The 25,653-nt window shown below is 49.9% G+C and overlaps 1 long non-coding RNA gene across 1 annotated transcript; it reads left to right on the forward strand.

Moving 5' to 3' along the window:
* Positions 1–1,508: 1,508 nt before the first annotated feature.
* LOC140387185 (uncharacterized) lies at positions 1,509–24,042 on the forward strand. Its single transcript, XR_011933774.1, has 3 exons — positions 1,509–1,577; positions 23,031–23,167; positions 23,656–24,042. It is a non-coding gene; the product is annotated as an uncharacterized lncRNA (long non-coding RNA).
* The last annotated feature ends 1,611 nt before the right edge of the window (positions 24,043–25,653 follow it).

Here is a 25,653-nt window from a genome sequence, read left to right on the forward strand (position 1 = left end):
GAGGTCACTAGCTTTCGGAGCGCTGCTCCTTCCTTAGGTGAATGAAGAGGTAGGTACCAGAAACATATATATAGACAAATTCAAAGATGCCAAACAATGCTAGGAATGCGAGCATTAGCAGGTGATTAAATCTTGACAGATCCAGAGATGGGGTAACCCCAGGTTAAAGAGGTGTGAATTGTGTCAAGCCAGGACAGTTGGTAGGATTTCGCAGACCAGATGGTGGGGGATGAATGTAATGCGACATGAATCCCAGGTCCCGGCTGAGGCCGCACTCATGTGTGCGGAACTTGGCTATAAGCTTCTGCTCGGCGATTTTGCGTTGTTACGCGTCCTGAAGGCCACCTTGGAAAACCTTTACCCGGAGATCAGAGGCTGAATGCCCTTGACTGCTGAAGTGTTCCCCGACTGGAAGGGAACATTCCTGCCTGGTGATTGTCGCGCGATGTCCGTTCATTCGTTGTCGCAGCATCTGCATGGTCTCGCCAATGTACCACGCTTCGGGACATCCTGTCCTGCAGCGTATGAGGTAGACAACGTTGGCCGAGTCGCACGAGTATGTACCGTGGACCTGGTGGGTGGTGTTCTCACGTGTAATAGTGGTATCCATGTCGATGATCTGGCACGTCTTGCAGAGATTGCCATGGCAGGGTTGTGTGGTGTCGTGGTCACTGTTCTGAAGGCTGGGTAGTTTGCTGCAAACAATGGTCTGTTTGAGGTTGCGCGGTTGTTTGAAGGCAAGTAGTGGGGGTGTGGGGATGACCTTGGCAAGATGTTCATCTTCATCGATGACGTGTTGAAGGCTGTGAAGAAGATGTTGTAGTTTCTCCGCGCCGGGAAAGTACTGGGCAACGAAGGGTATTCTGTCGGTTGTGTCCCATATTTGTCTTATGAGGAGGTCGGTGCGGTTTTTTGCTCTGGCGCGTTGGAACTGTCGATCGATGAGTCGAGCTTTGTCTGGCATCTTTGAATCTGTCTCTTTATATGTTTCTGGAACATACCTCTTCATTCACCTGAGGAAGAAGCAGCGCTCCGAAAGCTAGTGACATCGAAACAAACCTGTTGGACTTTAACCTGGTGTTGTAAGACTTCTTACTGTGCTCACCCCGGTCCAACGCTGGCATCTCCACCTCATGCAGAGAGCAGGCTAGGGCATTTCACTGACTGATGGAAACAGCACTTTCCATTCGGTAACAACCATTTCAGGGCCTTTTGTTTCTGATTTACGGGCACAGAAAAGGGAGGGGGGGGAGGGGAAAGACCCACAACTCAAAGTTCAATTGACCTCACGACTGATGTTTTAAATATTCATGAATCCCAGTTTGAATTACAGGGCGGTTATTTTTTTCCACAGTGCTTCATTCTTTCCTGAAGGTGATAACTCATCCCAGTCGCAGGACTGCCAGCTGCTTGGAGCTGACCTCCGGGGCAGTGCAGTAAAAACTTGGCTCTCTCCTCCCCTCCAACCGTGAGAACTTTCAGCAGATAGTGATCTACAGCAGAAACCCTGGCTGATTCATCTGCCACTGAGACCGCAGCCTGTGGAGGCAGGAGACAAGTCGCAGAATGGATAGCAAGTGAGTGACAAACCAAAGGACACGTTTAAGGGGCATCTTGACAAATACATGAATAGGGTGGGAATAGAGGGATACGGACCCCGGAAGTGTAGAAGATTTTAGTTTAGACGGGCAGCATGGTCGGCACGGGCTTGGAGGGCCAAAGGGCCTGTTCCTGTGCTGTACTTTTCTTTGTTCTTTTGTTCTTTGTAGAAACTGGGGGTAGTTACTCCACCAAATGGTGGGAATTAGCATTCCACCGTGATTGGCACTGGGTCCACCGTGATTGGCACTGGGTCTACGGGGATGGGCACTGGGTCCACTGCTATTCGCCATTTACATAAAGAATTCAAACTCGGGTATCAGAAATACAATTTAAAATTTGTCAGTCACACCAGGCCGAGAATTAAGTTAATACAGAGAACTACGAAAAAGGTTGCGAGGGGAGATGTAGAGATGTTTCCACTTGTCATACAATTCCTAAGTGCAGAAGGAGGCCATACAGCCCATCGAGGCTACATTGAGCAATCTACCTAGACCCACTCTGCCACCCTATCCCCGTAACCCCACCTAGCCTTTGGACACTAAGAGGCAATTTAGCATGGCGAATCCAGCAAATCAGCACGTTTTGGGATTGTAGGGGGAAACTGGAGCACCTGAAGGAAACTCGTGCAGACATGGGGAGAAAGGGCAAACTCCACACAGTCGTCCAAGGCTGGAATCGAACCCGGGTCCCTGGCGCTGTGAGGTAGCAATGCTAACCACTATGCCACCGGGCCGCCCTTGTGAGGGAGTCCAAAACTGAGGATTGGGAATATAAAATGGTCACTACTTAATCCAACCGGGAATTCAAGAGAAACTCAGAGAGTGGTGGGAATGTAGAACCCGCCACCACAAGGCACCATTGAGGTGAATTGTATAGATGGAGTTAAAAGGAAGCTAGATGAACACATGAGGGAGAAAGGGTTAGAAAGAAATGGTGTTGAGGTGAGGTGGAAGGAGGTTAGTATGCAGCGTAAATACCAACATGGACCAGTTGGGCCAAATGGCCTGTTTCTGTGCTCAAGACACTTTGGAGAAATTTTAACCCCTACAGAATGAAAGGGAGGGTTAGGTAGGAGTCAGTAAGGGGGGGGGGAGGAATCTAAAAATGGAGAAATCTGACCCCACCCCCCAAACCATTGTGAAAGAGCTTTCTGCCAGTTGGGGCCAAGTAGATGAAACTGAAGGGATTGAGTAAACCCTCACCTCTGGAGGTGGTTTATAATGATGTTGATGAGGACCTGTGCCACAGATTTTAGCAGGATTTAATGGCTGTGAGATCAGGAAACCCGGAAGCTGAAAGGAGACAAGAGCAGTTGGATTCAGCAGGTAAGTGATTTTCCAGCACGGCAGAAATGCTTCTCCTTGACCCCCCCTCCCCAAGCTTACCAGCCACAAACTTTCCTTCCTTACCATCTAATTCCCCTTGTGATCAGGTGCCAACGTTTAATCTCTTGATTCCTCCTCCCCCCCCCTTCCCACCAGCCCACCCCCAACCCCGTGATCTCTCCCTTCCCTGCAGTCCCCAGCTGCAGTCTACTACCACAGGCCGCCTTCTTCAATGGCTGTTCAGCCTCTCAACCAGTCTGCCAGGTGAGAGAACAAATTCAAATACTGCCCCACTCCTGTCATAATATACATCTATGTATACAATGGAGTGCAGACAGGCAGTGATTGACACACAGGATGACAAGTAAGCACACAGAACAGAGCAGCCAATCACCAGACAGGACACGACCACTATAAAGCCAGAGGGCACCAGTTTTCCCGCTCTCTCGGGACCCCGCCTCTGAGACAGTCAGAGCTCGTGAGCTAGCCAGTGCCTACACCATGTGGTAGCTAGGTTAGTCTGGTCAGGCGAGTGTCAGGTCTCCAGTCAAGTCAGCATAGTGTCAATCCACCGTTGAACATGTATAATAGTTTGGATGTTGAATAAAATCGTGTTGCATTTTATCAAGTGTTGGAGGTCTGTCTCTCACTACACTGCATCAAGTGCAGTTCACCTCGACCCAGCCTACCCAACACATCATGGTACCAGCTGAGTGATGCTGAAAATTTGACGGACCTACCTTGAGTGAATCAGCGTTGACCAGCAAACAGCCATCCGGTGACATGGAAAACGTCCGCCCTCCTCCGCAGCTCCGGATCGCCGGCAACCTCGGTGCAAATTGGAGGATCTTCAAACAAAAGTTCCAACTCTATCTCGAAGCCACAGATCTTGAGGCCGCATCGGACGCCAGGAAAATCGCACTATTCCTCTCCACAGCCGGGGACCTCGCCATCCACATCTACAACTCCCTTACATTCGCTGAAGGCGAAGACAAGACGAAATTTAAAACAGTCCTACTGAAGTTCGACAGCCACTGCGAAATTGAGGTGAATGAGAGCTTTGAATGGTACGTTTTCCAGCAGAGGCTTCAGGGTAAGGATGAACCCTTTCAATCCTATCTGACCCATCTCCGCATCCTCGCGCAGTCATGTAACTATGACTCGACCACTGATTCCATGATCCGGGATCAGATCGTTTTCGGGGTCCACTCCGATTCCCTTCGCCAGCAGCTCCTGAAAGTCAAGCAGCTCACCCTCACCATCGAAACGTGCGTTCTCCACGAACATGCTAACAATCGGTACTCCCACATCAGGGCGGCAGAAACTGCAAAGCTAACTTCCCACGAGGCGGAACTGGTGCAGGCCATCGCACAAATGCAGGGCCTAAGTATCGACGAGAGTGCGCTTTTCCCGGGCCCCTGCGCCTGCGCGCCACGACCGAGGGGACGGCGAGACCGCCGACCAGACTGCGCAGGTGCATACGTCGTTCGACTGCATTGCGCATGTGCGATGGCGCACAGAATGCGCTGACGTTGGCGTCATGACGTGTCCGAATTGTGGCTCCGCCCATTTAAAGTGGCAATGTCCGGCAAAGCCACGACGGTGCCTACAGTGTGGCAAGCTTGGCCACTGTGCAGCCCTTTGCAGATCTGCTCCACTGCCCAGCATCCAGCGATCCCAGCCGTGGCGCAGAAGCATCCGTTCAATACAGCAGGCCATGCCAGACTCCGACCCCGACAGCCCAACAGATCCTGATGCTGCGTGCCTCAAATCTCCACACCGGGTGGGCATCATTACGAAGCATGCGCTGCCTTTCTCCAAGACAGTGAAGCACCTCCCGATCCTCAGCGTGGATCCCGACGACGAGTGGTGTGCAGTACTCACAGTCAACAAGGCTCGCATCTGGTTCAAACTGGACACCGGCGCATCGGCGAACCTCATCTCCAAATCCGATCTCGACACCATCCGCGTCAGACCAAGCATTCTTCCACATAGCTGCCAGTGGCTCATGCCAACTCGGAGTTTCCAATAAGTCATTTAAAGCGACACTGCGATTTGAGATCGTGGGACCTGACAGAGCATCCCTGCTCGGTGCTCGGGCCTGCAAACACCTGAACCTGGTTCAGCGAGTCCACACCACGTCATCCTCACAGGCGACGGCCTCACCTGATGAGAACTTCCAGGCTAAAATTGATGACATCATCACGCAGTACCACAGCGTGTTCGACGGAATGGGCACACTCCCATACCGATACAAAATCCTGCTCAAACCAAACGCCACCACTGTGATCCACGCACCACGGCGGGTGCCGGCACCCCTCAAGGACCGCCTCAAGCAGCAGTTACAGGACCTCCAGGACCAGGGCATCATATCAAAGGTCACAGAACCCACGGACTGGGTCAGCTCCATGGTCTGCGTCAAGAAGCCGTCAGGGGAGCTTTGAATCTGCATCGACCCCAAGGATTTAAACCGTGACATCATGAGGGAACATTACCCGATACCAAAACGAGAGGAGTTGACCAGCGAGATGGCTCATGCCAAACTCTTTACGAAGCTGGACGCCTCCAAGGGGTTCTGGCAAATACAGCTGGATGCATCCAGTCGCAAGCTGTGCACATTCAATACCCCGTTCGGTCGCTACTGCTACAACCAGATGCCTTTTGGCATCATCTCTGCCTCAGAGGTATTTCACCGTATCATGGAACAGATGATGGAGGGTATCGAGGGGGTGTGCGTGTATGTTGACGATGTCATAATCTGGTCCACAACTCCTCAAGAACACATCGATCGCCTCAAGCAGGTATTCCACAGAATCCATGACCATGGCCTCCGACTCAACAGAGCCAAGTGCTCGTTTGGTCAATCAGAAATCAAATTCCTTGGCGACCACATCTCGCAGCAAGGCGTGCGGCCAGATGCTGACAAGGTCGCGGCGATCAACGCCATGAAGATCCCAGAGGACAAGAAGGCGGTCCTCCGCTTTCTAGGGATGGTCAACTTCCTCGGGAAGTTCATTCCCAACATGGCGGCACACACCACTGCCCTCCGCCACCTCGTCAAAACGTCGACGGAATTCCAGTGGCTGCCCACTCATGAGAACAAATGGCGTGAGCTCAGGGCAAAACTCACCACAGCCCCGGTTCTGGCTTTCTTCGACCCTACCAAAGAGACCAAAATATCCACTGACACGAGCCAGGACGGTATTGGGGCGGTGCTCCTCCAACGGGATGACTCCTCCTCATGGGTCCCAGTTGCGTATGCCTCCAGAGCCATGATGTCCACTGAGCAACGGTACGCTCAGATCGAGAAGGAATGCCTGGGCCTCCTAACGGGAATCGACAAATTTTACGACTATGTGTATGGCCACCCAAAATTCATGGTTGAGACGAATCCTTCTCAAGCTACGCCGCTATGACTTTGAACTTGTCTACACGCCAGGCAAAGAACTCATTGTTGCAGATGCCCTTTACAGGTCTATCACCACACCATGTGAACAAACTGACTTTGTCTGCCAAATCGATGCGCAGGTACAATTGTGTGCCTCCAACCTTCCGGCCACTGATGAGAGGGTCATCCAAATTCGTGAGGAAACGGCCAAGGATCCTCTGCTACAGCGTGTGATGCAGCACCTCACGAATGGCTGGCAGAAGGGACAGTGTCCTCAGTTTTACAACGTCAAGGACGACCTGACGGTGGTGGACGGCATCCTCATGAAGCTCGATAGGATTGTGATTCCGCAGAGCATGCAAGCTATGGTGCTCGGCCAAGTCCATGAGGGTCACCTGGGGATCGAGAAATGTTGACGCAGAGCTCGAGAGGCAGTCTATTGGCCGGGCATCAGCCAGGACGTTGCCAACACGGTCCTCAACTGCCCCACATGTCAGAAATTTCAGCCAGCTCAACCCAAAGAAACTCTGCAGCAACATGAGATAGTGACCTCCCCATGGTCCAAAGTCGGTGTCGACCTTTTCCATGCCAAGGGGCGTGACTATGTCCTCCTGGTCGACTATTTTTCCAATTATCCTGAAGTGGTGAAACTGTCTGACCTCACGTTGAAGGTGGTGATTAAAGCATGCAAAGAAACGTTTGCCAGGCATGGGATACCGCTCATGGTGATGAGTGACAACGGTCCCTGTTTTTACAGCCAGGAATGGTCTGATTTTGCCTGCCTATACAACTTTCGTCACGTAACCTCCAGCCCCCACTACCCACAGTCAAACGGGAAGGCCGAAAAAGGGGTCTATATCGTCAAGAGATTACTATGCAAGGCTGCAGACTCAGGCTCCGACTTCAACCTGGCGCTGCTGGCATACAGAGCATCCCCAGTGTCCACTGGGTTGTTTCCCGCGCAGGTGCTCATGAACCGCACTCTGCGAACCACGGTTCCAGCCATCCATGTTCCAGACCCTGACCACCTCACGGTCATACAAAAAATGCAGCAGTCTCGGGCCCAACAGAAATCAGCATACGACGCTCATGCCACGGATCTCCCTGAGCTGGTCCCAACTGATCGTGTTTGTGTGCTGTTGCCTGATGGCGGCTGGTCCGCCACAGCTGTGGTGGTCAAGCAAGTGGCCCCGAGATCGTTCCTCGTCCGCATGGCTGATGGCTCCTTCCTACGACGCAACAGACAGGCGCTGCGCAGAGTTCCACGCCCACCACCTAACCATGATGTCCCGCCTCACACAATGCTTCCTCCGGACGTGCCCTACCATGAGCCCACCGATCTACCAGCAATCCTGCCGACCTCTGCGACCACCCCATTGGCGGCGGTCCCGCCTATCCAAGTGCAGGCGGTCCCTGATCCACCCTTGAGGCGGTCAACCAGAATTTGTCGCCTGCCGCAGAGACTAAATTTATAGACTGAACTTTTGCACAACTGTGTTACCTTATCATTTTGACCTCTGTAAATATCGTTGTGACCGTTTCATCTGCCCTATATCTGCACTAGTGACACCTTCCTGTGTACATAAGGTCATTTTAGCACATTCTGTATATAGTCACGCACATATACACATGCACATGCACCTTAATATTTATTATCTCAACACACACAATATTAAAAAAAAGGGGGGGCGATGTCAGAATATACATCTATGTATACAATGGAGTGCAGAAAGGCAGTGATTGACACACAGGATGACCAGTAAGCACACAGAACAGAGCAGCCAATCACCAGACAGGACACAACCACTATAAAGCCAGGGTGCACCAGTTTTCCCGCTCTCTCGGGACCCAGACTCTAAGACAGTCAGAGATCATGAGCTAGCCAGTGCCTACACCATGTGGTACCTAGATTAGTCTGGTCAGGCTGCTGTCAGGTCTCCAGTCAAGTCAGCATAGTGTCAACCCACAGTTGAACATGTATAATAGTTTGGATGTTGAATAAAATCGTGTTGCATTTTATCAAGTGTTGGAGGTCTGTCTCTCGCTACACTACATCAAGTGCAGTTCACCTCGGCCCACCCAACCCAACACATCAACTCCCTCCTTGCCTGCATAACACACCAAGGCCTCAGTGACTATAAGACCATAAGACATAGGAGCGGAAGTAAGGCCATTCAGCCCATCGAGTCCACTCCACCTTTCAATCATGGCTGATTTCAACTCCATTTACCCACTCTCTCTCCATAGCCCTTAATTCCTCGAGAAATCAAGAATTTATCAACTTCTGTCTTAAAGACACTCAACGTCCCAGCCTCCACCGCCCTCTGTGGCAATGAATTCCATAGACCCACCACTCTCTGGCTGAAGAAATTTCTCCTCATCTCTGTTCTAAAGTGACTCCCTTTTATTCTAAGGCTGTGCCCCCGGGTCCTAGTCTCCCCTGCTAATGGAAACAACTTCCCTACGTCCACCCTATCTAAGCCATTCATTATCTTGTAAGTTTCTATTAGATCTCCCCTCAACCTCCTAAACTCCAATGAATATAATCCCAGGATCCTCAGACGTTCATCGTATGTTAGGCCTACCATTCCTGGGATCATCCGTGTGAATCTCCGCTGGACCCGTTCCAGTGCCAGTATGTCCTTCCTGAGGTGTGGGGCCCAAAATTGCTCACAGTATTCTAAATGGGGCCTAACTAATGCTTTATAAAGCTTCAGAAGTACATCCCTGCTTTTATATTCCAAGCCTCTTGAGATAAATGACAACATTACATTTGCTTTCTTAATTACGGACTCAACCTGCAAGTTTACCTTTAGAGAATCCTGGACTAGGACTCCCAAGACCCTTTGCACTTCAGCATTATGAATTTTGTCACCGTTTAGAAAATAGTCCACGCCTCAATTTTTTTTCCAAAGTGCAAGACCTTGCACTTGCCCACGTTGAATTTCATCAGCCATTTCTTGGACCACTCTCCGATACTCTCTAAATCTTTCTGCAGCCTCCCCACCTCCTCAATACTACCTGCCCCTCCACCTATCTTTGTATCATCGGCAAACTTAGCCAGAATGCCCCCAGTCCCGTCATCTAGATCGTTAATATATAAAGAGAACAGCTGTGGCCCCAACACTGAACCCTGCGGGACACCACTCGTCACCGGTTGCCATTCCGAAAAAGAACCTTTTATCCCAACTCTCTGCCTTCTGCCTGACAGCCAATCGTCAATCCATGTTAGTACCTTGCCTCGAATTCCATGGGCCCTTATTTTACTCAGCAGTCTCCCGTGAGGCACCTTATCAAAGGACTTCTGGAAGTCAAGATAGATAACATCCATTGGCTCCCCTTGGTCTAACCTATTTGTTATCTCTTCAAAGAACTCTAACAGGTTTGTCAGGCATGACCTCCCCTTACTAAATCCATGCTGACTTGTCCTAATCCGACCCTGCACTTCCAAGAATTTAGAAATCTCATCCTTAACAATGGATTCTAGAATCTTGCCAACAACCGAGATTAGGCTAATTGGCCTATAATTTTCCATCTTTTTCCTTGTTCCCTTCTTAAACAGGGGGGTTACAACAGCGATTTTCCAATCCTCTGGGACTTTCCCTGACTCCAGTGACTTTTGAAAGATCAGAACTAACGCCTCCACTATTTCTTCAGCTATCTCCTTTAGAACTCTAGGATGTAGCCCATCTGGGCCCGGAGATTTATCAATTTTTAGACCTCTTAGTTTCTCGAGCACTTTCTCCTTTATGTGATGGCTACCATATTCAACTCTGCCCCCTGACTCTCCTGAATTGTTGGGATATTACTCATGTCTTCTACTGTGAAGACTGACGCAAAGTACTTATTCAGTTCCTCAGCTATTTCCTTGTCTCCCATCACTAGATTACCAGCGTCATTTTGGAGCGGCCCAATGTCTACTTTTGCCTCCCGTTTGTTTTTAATGTATTTAAATAAACTTTTACTATCATTCCTAATGTTACTGGCTAGCCTACCTTCATAATTGATCCTCTCTTTCCTTATTTCTCTCTTTGTTATCCTCTGTTTGTTTTTGTAGCCTTCCCAATCTTCTGACTTCCCACTACTCTTTGCCACATTATAGGCTTTCTCTTTTGCTTGGATGCATTCCCTAACTTCCTTTGTCAGCCATGGCTGCCTAATACCCCCTCTGATAACCTTTCTTTTCTTTGGGATGAACCTCTGTACTGTGTCCTCAATTACTCCCAGAAACTCCTGCCATTGCTGTTCTACTGTCTTTCCCACTAGGCTCTGCTCCCAGTCGATTTTCATCAGTTCCTCCCTCATGCCCCTGTAGTTACCTTTATTTAACTGTAACACCTTTATATCTGATTCTACCTTCTTTCTTTCAAATTGGAGATTGAATTCTACCATATTATGATCACTGCCTCCTAAGTGTTCCCTTACTTTAAGATCTTTAATCAAGTCTGGCTCATTACATAACACTAAGTCCAGAATGGCCTGTTCCCTCGTGGGCTTCATCACAAGCTGTTCCAAAAAGCCCTCCTGTAAACATTCAATGAATTCCCTTTCCTTGGGTCCACTGGCAGCATTATTTATCCAGTCCACCTGCATATTGATGTCCCCCAGGATCACTGTGTGTGACCTTGCTTTTCTGACATGCACTTTCTATTTCGTGGTGCATTTTGTGCCCCTGATCCTGACCACTGTTAGGAGGCCTGTACATAACTCCCATTATGGTTTTTTTGCCTTTGTGGTTCCTCAACTCTACCCACACAGACTCCACATCATCTGACCCTATGTCGTTTAGTGCTATTGATTTAATTTCATTCCTAATTAACAAGGCAACCCCGCCCCCTCTGCCCACCTCTCTGTCTTTTCGATAGGTTGTGAATCCCTGGATGTTTAAATGCCAGTCCTGAACCCCCTGCAACCACGTCTCTGTGATGCCTACCACATCATACCTGCCAGTCATAATCTGGGCCACAAGCTCATCTACCTTGTTCCGTACACTGCGTGCATTTAAATATAGCACCTTTAATTCTCTATTGACCGTCCCTTTTTGTTTTCTTAGTGTGGTGGACCTTGGTTTACTGAGCCTTTCCATACACTGTGTCATATTTTGTGGGATGGGGACTATCGTAACCTCTCCTGAGTTCTGTCTTTTCGTGCTTTTTTGTATTCCTAAGCTGCTACGCTCCCCACTGATTACTTCACCTCTTGGTTCCCTGACTTTCCCTTCCCCCCCAATCTCTAGTTTAAAGTCCTATTGACCACCCTATTTACTCTTTTCGCCAGAACACTGGTCCCAGCTCGGTTCAGGTGGAGACCATCCCAACGGTATAGGTCCCCCCTGTCCCAAAACTGATGCCAGTGTCCCATGAAAAGGAACCCCTCTTTCCCACACCACTCTTTCAGCCACGTGTTAACTTCCCTTATTCTTGCCTCCCTATGCCAATTTGCACGTGGCTCGGGCAGTAATCCGGAGATTATGAGCCTTGAGGACCTGTTTTTTTAATTTGAATCCTAGCACTTTATAATCTCTAAACAGGTCCTCTTTTCTAGACTTGCCTATGTTGTTGGTACCGACATGGACCACAACAACTGGATCCTCCCCCTCCCTCTCCAGTATCCTTTCAAGCCGGTCAGAGATGTCCTGCACCCCAGCACCAGGCAGGCAACATACCATGCGGGACTCTTTATCCTGCTCACAAAGGATACTATGTATCCCCCTGATAATAGAATCCCCAACAACTACAACTTGCCTATTTACTCCCTCCCCTTGAATGGCCTGCTGAACCATGGTGCCTTGGTCAGCTGACTCATCCTTCCTGCAGCCCTGTTCGCCATCTACACAGGGAGCAAGTGCCTCGTACCTGTTGGACAGGGTCAAGGGCTGAGGCTCCTGAGTTCCTGACTGCTGGTTCCCTTTACCTGCCTGACTTGCAGTCACACCCTGCTGTCCCTGGCCACTGGCAGGATTTAAACTACTTACTCTGACAGGTGTGACTGCCTCCTGAAACACAGTGTCCAGGTAAGTCTCCCCCTCCCGATGCACAGCCAGTTGTAGCACCCCTACTGAGAGGAAACACAGGACAGAGGTTTAAACTGGGGCCTTCTGAACTGTATGTCTCTTAGCCATATGTTCAGAAGGCCGCACTGAACATCATGAGGAGGGGGTAGGGAAAGAATCAGAGAGCCCTGCATGGGCATTTCCTTAGCTGCCGATCACTGATGCCTGGTGTCATTACGTATGCCAGCCATGCAGCTAATTACCTTCATTGTTCCATCAATCTAGCTCTCCAATCATTGATACTCGGAAATAAACTGGGGCTGGATGTTTAAAAACCTGTCTGTTTCTTCACATTCATTTCACTCGTCTGGCAACTGTAAACTCTTTTTTTAATAAACTTAGAATACCCAACTAGGGCAGCACGGTAGCCTTGTGGATAGCACAATTGCTTCACAGCTCCAGGGTCCCAGGTTCGATTCCGGCTTGGGTCACTGTCTGTGCGGAGTCTGCACATCCTCCCCGTGTCTGCGTGGGTTTCCTCCGGGTGCTCCGGTTTCCTCCCACAGTCCAAAGATGTGCAGGTTAGGTGGATTGGCCATGATAAATTGCCCTTAGTGTCCAAAATTGCCCTTAGTGTTTGGTGGGGTTACTGGGTTATGGGGATAGGGTGGAAGTGTTGACCTTGGGTAGGGTGCTCTTTCCAAGAGCCGGTGCAGACTCGATGGGCCGAATGGCCTCCTTCTGCACTGTAAATTCTATGAAACTATGAATTCATTTTTTCCAATTATGGGACAATTTAGCGTGGCCAATCCACCTAGCTTGCACATTTTTGGGTTGTGGGGGCGAAACGCACGCAAACACGGGGAGAATGTGCAAACCCCACACGGACAGTGACCCGGAGCCGGGATCGAACCTGGGACCTCGGCGCCGTGAGGCCACAGTGCTAACTCACTGCACCACCGTGCTGCCCTGCAACTGTAAACTCGTAACTGTTCCGTTCCTGAGGCAGAAATAGCAATCATTTCAAACACGTTGTAGTTTGTACATTTCTAAAATACTGCCAATACTGAAAATCATAAATAAAAAAGAAATTGGTGGCACAGTGTTTAGCACTGCTGCCTCACAGCGCCAGGGACCCAGATGAATTCCGGCCTTGAGTAACTATCTGTGTGGAGTTTGCATGCTCTCCCCATGACTGCATGGGTTTCCTCCAGGTGCTCCAGTTTCCTCCCACAGTCCAAAGATGTGCAGGTTAGGTGGGGTTACGGGGATAGGGCAGGGGAGTGGGCCTAGGTAGGGTGCTCTTTTGGAAGGTCAGTGCAGACCTGATGGGCCAAATGGCCTTCTTATGCAATGTAGCAATTCTATGATCTATGGATGTTGCCCAGCGGGTCTAGTATCATCTGTGGAAAAGAGAAAAACAAGAGGTTAATGTTCCCTATGAATTCTAACAAAAAGTTAACAAAACTTTACAGGGCTCTGGGGCAAGAGCACGGAAGTAGGCCTAATTGGATAATTCATTTTACAAGCCAGCACAGGATGGGCTGAATGGATTTGTGGCTCTGGGGAAAGGCACCCCCTAACTTGAAGAGCCAGCCTTGGCTCAGTAATATCACTGTGGCCTCTCAAACTGAAGGGTTCTGTGGTTCAAGTCCCACCGAAGGTCACTCCTTACCCATGAATTTAAAGCTGTTGTCATGATATTCAGATAAACATCATGGTGCACACATACATACACACTGATGGACAGATCAACGGACCAATCAATACACACACAACATCACAGCCAATCACAGGCAAGAGCATACGCACTATAAAACGGGGAACACGACACTTCCCGCTCATTCCAGCAGGAGACAGCTCAGGGCACAGAGCTCACAGCAAGCCACTCAGACATCCACCATGTGCTGAGTGCTTCTCCAAGACAGTGTTAGGGCTAGGTTCACAGGTTAGAGGGTAATGAACGAACCACAGTAACCAGTTTACAGATGTTGTTATTGGTAGTAATAAGCCTGGGTTGTACCATCCGTAACCGTGTTGGTTCGTCTATGTAGCAGTGCACCCAACACGACAGCTGTGATTCCCCAGTCTTCAAACATTTTGGGCGGGGGAATGACAAGGAGCAATAAATTTCCCACAGGCTGCTCTCCCCTTTGAGTGCTGACCGGTGGTGATTTAACCTGACGGTCGCCACACCTCAGGTGAGATTGCGAAGACAGGCCCTTCATGAATTACCTCAGCCGGTACGGGAATTGAAGCCGCATTGTTAACTCCGCATCACAAGCCAGCCGTCCAGCCAACTGAGCTAAACCGACTCCCTAAGAAGGAGCCATGTTAACTAAATGGCAGAATTTTAAAGAATGTGCAGGAACAGAAAGGCCTGGTGCCGTACGGGCACTAATCCTTAAATCTGACATTACCTATTGGAAAAGCTGTTTTATTAATAGAGGCAGAGAGTAGAAAATCATAAGGAAACATTGGCTGAGTCGCAGTTAGCTTTTTCTGGTCAATTCCGGGCACTACACATCAGGAGGTATGTCAAGACCTTGGAGACTGCGCAAAGGGAAGTTACTCGAATGACAGCAGCGTTGATCAACTGGTGATGCTATGATTGTTCTCCTTGGGGCAGAGAGATTTAAGGTGGAAATTTGGTAGAGGTGTTCAAAATCAGGAAGGGATTTGTTAGGGTGAATATGGAGAGTCTGTTTCCCTTTTCAGACGGATCAGTAACCAGAGGGCACAGGTTTAAAATATTTGCCAAAGGAAACCGAGGTTCCAAGAGAAAACAGTCATTTACACAGCCAGTTGTGATCATCTGCAGTGCATTCCTGAAAGGGAGGTGGAAGCAGATTCAAGGATAATTTTCAAAAGAGAATTGTATATATACTTGAAGGGAAATTAATTACAGGACAATGGAAAAAGAGCAGGGGAATGGGGCAGCACAGCAGCACAGTGGTTGGCACAGTTGCTTCACCGCTCTAGGGTCCCAGGTTTGATATCTGGCTTGGGTCACTGTCTGTGCGGAGTCTGCACGTTCTCCCCACGTCTGCGTGGGTTTCCTCTGGGTGTTCCGGTTTCCTCCCACAGTCCAAAGATGTGCAGGTTAGGTGGATTGGCCAGGGTAAATGGCCCTTAGTGTCCAAAAAAAAAAGGTTAGATGGAGTTACGGGGATAGAGTGGAGGTATGGGCTTAGGTAGGGTGCTCTTTCCAAGGGCCGATGCAGACTCGATGGGCTGAATAGCCTCCTTCTGCATTGTAAATTCTGTGAATAATTAGAAACCCTACGGCCCTCTGAAAGAATATCTCATCTAAGCCTGCCTCTGCACAACCCCACCCAACCTACAGGTCCCTGAGCACTAAGGGGTAATTTAGAATGGCTAATTCATCTCACCTGCACATCTTTGGACTGTGGGAGGCAACCGGAGGAAACCCACACAGACACGGGGAGACCATTCAAGCTGACAGAGAGCCACCGAAGGTAGGAATTGAACCCCAGGGCGAAATTCTCCGGAAACGGAGCGATGTCCGCCGACTGGTGCCCACAACGACGATAATCAGACGGGCATCGCGCCGCCCCAAAGGTGCGGAATGCTCCGCATCTTTGGGGGCCGAGCCACAACATTGAGGGGCTAGGCCGACGCCGGAGGAATTTCCGTCCCGCCAGCTGGCGGAAATAGCCTTTGTTGCCCCGCAAGCTGGCGCGGAAATGACATCCCCGGGCGGCGCATGCGCGGGAGCGTCAGCAGCCGCTGACAGTTTCCCACGCATGCGCAGTGGAGGGAGTCTCTTCCGCCTCCGCCATGGTGGAGACCGTGGCGGAGGCGGAAGGGAAAGAGTGCCCCCATGGCACAGGCCCGCCCGCGGATCGGTGGGCCCCGATCGCGGGCCAGGCCACCGTGGGGGCACCCCCCTGGGGCCAGATCGCCCCGCGCCCCCCCAGGACCCCGGAGCCCGCCCGCGCCGCCTTGTCCCGCCGGTAAGGTAGGTGATTTAATTTACGCCGGCGGGACAGGCAATTTATCGGCGGGACTTCGGCCCATCCGGGCCGGAGAATCGAGCGGGCGGGCCCGCCAACCGGCGCGGCGCGATTCCCGCCCCCGCCGAATCTCCGGTGCCGGAGACTTCGGCAACCGGCGGGGGTGGGATTCACGCCAGCCCCTGGCGATTCTCTGACCCGGCGGGGGGTCGGAGAATGTCACCCCCGGTCTCTGGCACTGTGAGGCAGCAGTGCTAACCACTGTGCCACCCCAAATTGATTAGATATTTTAAAGAGCTATCACTAACACATTGGGCCAAATGGCCTCCTTCTGTGCTGAGTCATGCTATGATTTTGCGGTGACAAACAATTAGACAGTATCAACAAACCCTGAATAGAATTTTAAAACCTCAATCATATCCCCTCTAACCCTGTGCTTCTTGAAACATTAATGTTCAGAACTAATCAAATAACTACAAGCCACAGGTGTCGCACCATCCGAGACAATCTGATGTGTTGGGTGTTCTGGATCACAAACAGGTCACCAACACTGGAAGTGGTGCAACTCTTATTTTATTATAAGGTTAACTATATTAACATACTTGAACTGTGGGTAAATGCAATACCAGCTTTAACTGTTGACCCTTGCCTAGTCCTAACCAGGTGATGCACTCAGCACATGGTGAATGTCTGTGTTGCAGGCTGTGAGCTCTGTGCTCCGAGCTGGCTGCTACTAGAGTGAGCGGGAACTCTCCTGTCCCCTGTCTTTATAGTGCGTGTGCTCTCACTGGTGATTGGCTGCGGTGTTGTGTATGCTGATTGGTCCCACTCCATGTCCATCAGTGTGTGTGTGTGTGTCTGCCCCATAATATACTGGTGTATATTATGACATCCCCCCTTTTATATAAAGAACATGTGCCTGCGTGACAATGAATATCGTGTAGTGAATGTACCTGACTATGTGTGTGCGTGTTATTTACATGGCTATGTACATAAGGCTAATCTATTTACACGGGAAGGTGCCTAGTGCAGAGAAATAGGGTGTCACGCCAACATTGAAATGAACATTATATACAAACTACTGGAACGATGAAACAGGATAACAGAACAGATCAAAGAGTCCAACATTGTAAAACTCATAAGTCAAGTCTCTGAGGTGGGCGACAAATTCTGGTTGACCGCCTCAAGGGTGGGTCAGGAGCCACCGGCTGAGGAACGGGCTGGGCCACGGCAGAGTGAGGAGGATGCAGAGTATTCAGCATCTCCACAGAGTCCAGGTTGGGGACAACAGGAGGGTGTGGCGCCTGTGGAGGATCACGTAGCGGGCTTGGAACGAGACGAAGGGCACGCCGATTGCGGCGGCGAATGGAACCATCCGGCAGACGAACCAGGAACGAGCGGGGAGACACTTGCCGAAGAAACACGGCAGTTGCAGACCAGCCACCCTCCGGAAGATGGATGCGCACGTTGTCATCCGGCCAGAGCAGGGAGATCAGTCGCCCGAGCGTGATGCGTTGCCTTGTGTTGTGCACGAGACTGTTGCATCCGCTGAAGGACCGGAACGTGGTGGAGGTCTGGGACGTGAATGGACGGCACTGTGGTCCTGAGGATGCGACCCATGAGTAGTTGGGCGGGCGACAGGCCCGTGGAGAGTGGGGCCGAGCGATAGGCCAGCAAGGCGAGGTAGAAGTCGGATCCTGCATCGGCAGCCTTGCAGAGGAGCCGTTTGACGATGTGGACGCCCTTTTCTGCTTTGCCATTGGATTGGGGGTGCAGGGGACTTGAGGTCACATGCACAAAGTTGTACCTGCTGGCAAAGTTGGACCATTCCTGGCTCGCGAAGCAGGGGCCATTGTCCGACATCACAGTGAGTGAGGTGCCGTGACGATCAAAGGTCTCCTTGCAGGCACGGATGACCGCCGATGATGTAATGTCGTGCAGGCGTACGACCTGCGGGTAGTTCTAAAAATAGTCTACAATCAGAACATAGTCCCTGCCGAGCGCATAGACATAGAATTTACAGTGCAGAAGGAGGCCATTCGGCCCATCGGGTCTGCACCGGCTCTTGGAAAGAGCACCCTACCCACTTCCACCCTATCCCCATAACCCAGTAACCCCACCCAACACTAAGGGCTAATTTTGGACACTAAGGGCAATTTGGCTTGGCCAATACACCTAATCTGCACATCTTTGGACTGTGGGAGGAAACCGGAGGAAACCCACGCACACACGGGGAGAACGTGCAGACTCCGCACAGACAGTGACCCAAGCCTGGAATCGAACCTGTGACCCTGGAGCTGTGAAGCAATAATGCTAACCACAATGCTACCGTGCTGCCCATAACAGGTCAACGCCTACCTTAGACCAAGGGGACGTGACCAACTCATGGGTCTCACGTGGTTGGTTGGGCCGGCTGGAACCGCTGACAGGTGAGGCAGTTGAGCACTGTGTTGGCGATGTCCTCATTGATGCCGGGCCAGTACACAGCCTCTCGGGCCCTCCGTCGGCACTTCTCCACGCCAAGATGGCCCTCGTGTAGCTGTTCCAAAACGAGCTGGTGCATGCTGTGCGGGATCACGATGCGGTCCAGCTTCAGGAGGACACCATCGACTACTGCCAGATCGTCTCTGATATTATAGAACTGCGGGCATTGGCCCTTGAGCCACCCGTCCGTCATGTGGCGCATGACACGCTGTAGTAGGGGGTCAGCCGTAGTCTCGTGGCGAATGTGGATTAGGCGTTCATCCGTGGCCGGCAGATTGGAGGCCATGAAGGCCACATGGGCGTGAACCTGGCAGACAAACTCCTCTGGGTCACACGGGGAGTTGACTGCCCTGGACAGAGCGTCGGCTATGATCAGGTCCTTGCCCGGGGTGTATAGGAGCTGGAAATCGTGCCGCCGGAGTTTAAGCAGAATGCGCTGGAGGGGAGTGGTCATATCACTCAGGTCTTTTTGTATAATGTTGACCAGCGGGCGATGGTCGGTCTCGACGGTGAATTGGGGGAGGCCGTGCACGTAATCATGAAATTTGTCGACCCCAGCCAACAGGCCCAGGCACTCCTTTTCAATCTGCACGTAGCGCTGTTCCGTGGGGGTCATGGCACGTGACGCATATGCAATGGGGGCCCATGATGAGGCCTCATTTCATTGCAGGAGCACCGCCCCAATGCCGGATTGGCTGGCATCTGTTGAAATTTTCGTTTCCTTCGTGGGATCAAAAAATGCCAATACCGGGGCCGTGGTAAGCTTGGTCTTAAGCTCCTCCCATTCACGCTCATGGGCGGGAAGCCATTGGAAGTCTGTCGGCTTCCTGACCAGGTTCCGGAGAGCTGTGGTATGGGAGGCGATGTAGGGGATGAACTTCCCCAGGAAGTTGACCATGCCTAAAAATCGGAGGACCGCCTTCTTATCTGCTGACTTCTGCATGGCCGTGATGGCTGCCACCTTGTCCGCATCCGGCCGCACACCCAACCGGGAGATGTGGTCCCCTAGGAGCTTGAGTTCCGTCTGGCTGAAGGAACATTTGGCTCTGTTGAGGCGAAGGCTTTGGTCCCGTATTCATTTGAAAACACGCTGGAGGCGACTGATATGCTCCTGTGGGGTGGTGAACCAAATGATGATGTTGTCAACATAGACGCGCACACCCTCAATGCCCTCCATCATTTGCTCCATGATCCAGTGGAATACTTCTGATGCCGATATAATCCCAAACGGCATCCTGTTGTAGCAGGATCTGCCAAACGGTGTATTAAAGGTACACAGCTTTCTGCTGGACCTGTCTAGTTGAATTTGCCAGAATCCTTTCGAGGCGTCAATTTTGGTGAAGATGTTGGCCTGAGCCATCTCGCACGTGATCTCCTCGCGCTTGGGGATAGGGTAATGCTCTCTCATTGTGTTGCGATTCAGACCGTTTGGGTCAATGCAGATCCGGAGCTCAACGGAAGGCTTCTTTACGCACATCATGGAATTGACCCAGTCGGTTACTTCCGTCACTCTGGAGAGCACTCCTTGGTCCTGGAAGTCCTGCAGCTGCTGCTTGAGGCGGTCCTTGAGGGATGCTGGGACTCTGCGAGGTGCATGAACCACAGGCCATTGTTTGAGCAGGATTTTGTAAGTGTATGGAAGCGTGCCCATGCCTTCGCAAATGTCGCGGTGTTGGTCGATGATGGCATTGAGTTGCGCCCTGTAGTCCGCATCCTGGAAGGCAGACGTGTCCTCTGGAGAGAGAGAGTGTACTCGTTGAACGAGGTTTAGGAGTTTGCACGCCTGTGCGCCTAGCAGAGAGTCCTTCGAGGAGCCCACAATCTCGAAGGGAAGGATGGTTTTTCGCGAGTTGTGCGTCACTTCGAGTTGGCATGAACCGGTACGTTACCATTGTAGTCCACTAGTTGGCAGTTCGACGGAAGAATGGTTGGTTTAACCCCAAGGGTCTGAAAGTCTGACCATGCTAGGAGATTAGCAGAAGCACCAGTGTCCAGGCGGAATCGTATCTGGGATCGGTTGACCGTCAGGGTGGCACACCACACGTCGTCTGGATCAGTGCTGTGCACCGACAGCATTGGTGGTTTTGATTCGGGGGACAGCCTGTTCTTTGTTATAACAGCGACTCGAAAAGGCTCCCTCGGGTCCTCGGTGTCACTGATCTGCGGGAAGTCGGAATCGGACTCGTTGAACGTGGGTTGAATTGCCCGAACGATTCTGCGAGGCTGGCTGAAGCGATGCGAATTGGCCGGCTGAGCAGCTCGACAGCAGGAAGCATAGTGGCCAAGTCTGCCACATCGTAGGCATTGTTGCAATTTTGCAGGACAGTGCCGTTTTAAATGGGCAGAGCCACAGTAGCCGCACATCGTAATGTCAATGCGCTCGTTGTGCCACCGCGCAGTCGCGGTGCGGTCCTGCGTGCACGTTCCTCCACGTCACCGTCCCCTCGTTTGGCGCGTACAAGCGTGGGAGGCCGCAGAAAGCCGCAAAATGGCCGCCCTCATCCAGGCTGCAGCCTTGGAGGTGTTCAATTGTTTGGACCCGTTCCGCCTCGTGGGGATCTTGCCGCGCCGTTTCAGCCGCCTGTATGTGGGAGTACCGGCTGGTGTCATTTTCATGCAGGACACAGGTCTCGATGCCAGTCGCTAGGGTGAGTTGCTTAATTTTGAGGAGCTGCTGACGCAGGGGGTCCGACAGAACACCAAATACGATCTGGTCGCTTATCATGGAGTCGGAGGTGGCCCGTAGCCGCAGGACTGCGCAAGGATGCGGAGGTGTGTTAAAAAGGATTGGAAAGGCTCGTCCTCACCCTGCAAGCGCTGCTGGAACAGGTATCTTTCGAAGCTTTCATTGACCTCTATACTGAAGTGGGTATCGAATTTGAGGAGAACCATCTTGTACTTTGTCTTGTCCTCGTCGTCTGCGAATGTGAGGGAGTTGAAGATGTGGGTGGCGTGTTGCCCGGCCGTGGAGAGGAGCAGAGCAATCTTCCTGGTGTCCGAGGCGTTCTCCCTGTCCGTGGCTTTGAGGAAGAGCTGGAAGCGCTGTTTAAAAATCTTCCAAGTGACCCCGGCATTGCCGGCGATGCGGAGCGGCGGCGGGTTGATGTTCTCCATACTTCAGGATGCGGGAATGCTGATTAGTTGCAGGTGGGTCTCAGAAGTGCTAGTATGCAACCACTCCTTGTACCATGATGTGTTGGGTGTTCTGGATCACAAACAGGTCACCAACACTGGAAGTGGTGCAACTCTATTTTATTATAAGGTGAACTATATTAACATACTTGAACTGTGGGTAAATGCAATACCAGCTTTAGCTGTTGACCCTTGCCTAGTCCTAACCAGGTGATGCACTCAGCACATGGTGAATGTCTGTGTTGCAGGCTGTGAGCTCTGTGCTCCAAGCTGGCTGCTACTAGAATGAGCGGGAACTCTCCTGTCCCCTGTCTTTATAGTGCGTGTGCTCTCACTGGTGATTGGCTGCGGTGTTGTATATGCTGATTGGTCCCACTGCATGTCCATCAGTGTGTGTGTGTGTGTCTGCACCATGATATACTGCTGTATATTATGACACAATCCTGCGGCCAAGCTTCAGAGTCTCAGTTTCCTCTGCTCTGGAATATCGTCAATCAGAATTGTTAGATATTACTGCCCTGATGGCTCAGTGAAGCCTACAGAGTCTGACATTTAACACCAGGCCTTTTCTGTGTTTCCAGATTTCAGTAACGGTATTACAATTGCCTTCAATGTCCTCGGTTTAGGGAAGCAGGAACTGGCCAAAGTTACCATGATTGTTCACCAGTTAGCAGGGTTAGTGCAACTGTAATGTCCATGTGGTGGAGTAGCACAATAGAAAACTAGTCAATGAGGAACAAAATGTGTCTCCTACCCAAATTTGGGTTAGGTTAAAATTACCCCTGACTGTCAAGGCCTCACATCCTTTAAAACGTACCTGGATAAGCACAAGGCACATCATAACATTGAAAACATAGGCCAAGTACTGGAAAATGGAGTTAGGTCGGTAGGTCATGTGTCGGTGCAGATGTGATAGGCCGTAGGGGCCTCTTGTGCACTGTATTTTCTGTGATTCAGGGAAGGCCCAAATTTGGAAGCAGGGCTGAATAATTTCAAGGCTGATTGGACGGATTCTTGAGTGACAAGGGCGTCAAAAGGGTGGACAGGAAAGTAGGGTTGAGGCCACAATCAGTTCAGCCATGGTCTTGTGTCATGAGAATGTCACTTTAAGAGATGTTTGTCTTCTCAAGTAGGTGCAGTGATGTCATTGTGTGGGTGGAGTGAGCTCTGTCTCTGCTTTTTACTTTCGTTTTGAGATGGAAGCGGCTTTCGGCTCTGTGTTTTAGTTTCGCTTCCAGTTGGAGAGCTGCATTCAAACCAAGCAGAGGTATGTTTGATCTCTCTCTCTGCATGATAAAGAATGTCTCCAGATCACTTGATGATTTCCAAGTAATACCTGTTTCTGCAAGGAATGCAAACCTACTGCCTTTGTTAAAACGTGTTTTGGCTTATGGATGTTGTTAGGGAAGTTACTAGAGGTTACCTATGGAGAACTGTATCTTTTTGGGGGGTTATCGGGGTTGGTAGTTGATAAGAGGTTTACTGTGTGTTTATAAAATGTTAACTGGATTCATAGAATAAATATTGTTTTTGTTTAAAAATACTTTTAGTTCTCTGTTGCATCACACCTGTAAAGTGGGCCCTTGTGCTCCCCATAACCAAACTCTATTAAAAGTTGTGGGTCAGATGAACTCCATGATATACTTCGTTGTTCTCTAAACCCAGCCCATAATACTTGTCAAATGTATGAGTAAGGCTTAAGAGGCCGAATGGCCTACTCCTGCTTCTAATTTGTATGCCTATGTGCATATTCAGGAGAGGAGAGAAGGAAAATCGATAAGAAAATAAATATTAAAAAGAACAGCATCGAGGTGAATCAAAAAATAACACTTCTGTGAACAATGTCAAAAAAGTGCAAGGAGCCAGTGTGATGAATGTAAGAATTTCTTATATATTTTGTATTTTATATCTGTTGCAATAATATTTTTAAGTGCCTGAGTTCAGGTTATATATATCTGTTGCAATAAAATTATTAAATAATTTTGGTTAAGGTATCCAGACTCTTTGGCTGCAAAAGGTGCAATTAAGATGTCATAAAAGTCAAATAATAATTGATTATACCCATTTAATTGTTTATCTATATAGGACTAATGGACATTTCTTGATAGAAAGAAGATTCCCTGGGGTTTAGATAATTCAGGAGTTGAGGTTAGCCTGAGTAAGATGGTAATGACCCAGTTAATGAGATAGAGATGTAATTGATAGAAAGAACCAGGTCTGTAGAAGACAGTTTAGTTTTTAAATTTTGCTAGAAATTTGGAGTTGAGCAGGAGCTTTTGCAAGAAGGCTGTCAAGTTAAACAGTAGTTTGACATAGACAAGAAATCTGCAGGCTGTTTCCTGACAGGATCTCTCTGTCTCTTCAAGCAGTAGTTCCAAGAATTTTTTATTCAGCAAGTAACCCTGTGTTTGCTAACTTTATTCACAAGTGATTTTGGACCTGTGATGGATTTTGCTTAATTGGAGATAGAGAAGCTATCAGTTAGAAGTTAAAGTGTTTCCTTTTATTGTTAAAAATTGCTTAACTGTTAATGGTCAGCTATTTTCTGTGATGTTAATGTAGCTTGATACTGTGTTAATAATAAAGTTTGATTGAATATAGAAGATACCTATTGGTCAGTGAAACCACTCCTGGAGTGAAGTATCCTTTCCTCATACTTTTCTAAATTAAAAATAAGTGTTTGGGATTCTTGTCTGGTATTCTAACAAATGGGGTCCGGGATTTTAACACCAGGTCCTGTAGACCGAGATCAAAATCACAGTGTATGTCAAAAATTAGACCAAATGAAGCGATTAAATAGAAAGGAATCTCTTCCAAGGCAAACTTTACTGAATGAGCCGAAATATGGAAATTCAGAGGGCTGGATTCTCCGCCATCGGGATTCTCTGTTTTGCCAGCAGCCCGGGGTTTTCCCGACTGCATGGGGCTGCGCTACAATGGGAAACCCCTCTGACCAGCCGGCGAAATGGAGCACCCCGCCGGCGTGCTGAACCAGAAACCTGACGCGGCGGGATGGAGAACCTAACCAAGAGTGTTCAACCACTGCAGCCACCCTACGCAGTGATACGAAACCTGCCGCAATTGAAACCACCCTTCTCTGGTGAGGGCTGTCTACTATCACTGCCCCGCTTCCCCCCACCCCCCCACCCCCACCACACCCCCCGCCCCCCCCCACCTTCCCCTAACCCCCGACCACCCATATGCAGCACCTTAATCTCCATTCTTTTCAAACTTTAGTCTGAGCCACAGGAACATTCATTAAAGTGTCGCTTGAAGAAGCCGTACAATTTCTTCACCTTAGCATGTTTGAAAAGCATTGGTCTCAAAGACTGTTTTTGAGCTTTGTGCAGGTACAATATTAGTATTCCTTCTAGAATTGAACGAGCTCCCCCAAATGACATAACATTAGGCACCGTCTTTTGACCTTTACATGGCAATGTCAAATGGCTGGTGGAAAATATCCAAACAACCTTACATTACTGGAGCAAAACACAATTAGAAGGAGGGTGGGGTAATAGCAACAAGGACGTGACTGATGTGAACAACTAAGGAAGGGTGAGAAAACATTCTACTTTTAAACTCGAGAATGACTACCCATCAATTATTCCCAACAGGACACAAATAGAGAAGGGAGGTGAGTTTGGGAAAGAATAGACATTCTTCAAAATGTGTTAACAGTGTGACATGATAGCAACACGGTGTGTAGAGGTCAGAATACACATGTTGGGTTGTAAGAAATCGCAGTGTGGTGCA

This window comes from Scyliorhinus torazame, chromosome 12 (genome assembly GCF_047496885.1).
Source record: "Scyliorhinus torazame isolate Kashiwa2021f chromosome 12, sScyTor2.1, whole genome shotgun sequence".
Lineage (NCBI taxonomy): Eukaryota > Metazoa > Chordata > Chondrichthyes > Carcharhiniformes > Scyliorhinidae > Scyliorhinus > Scyliorhinus torazame.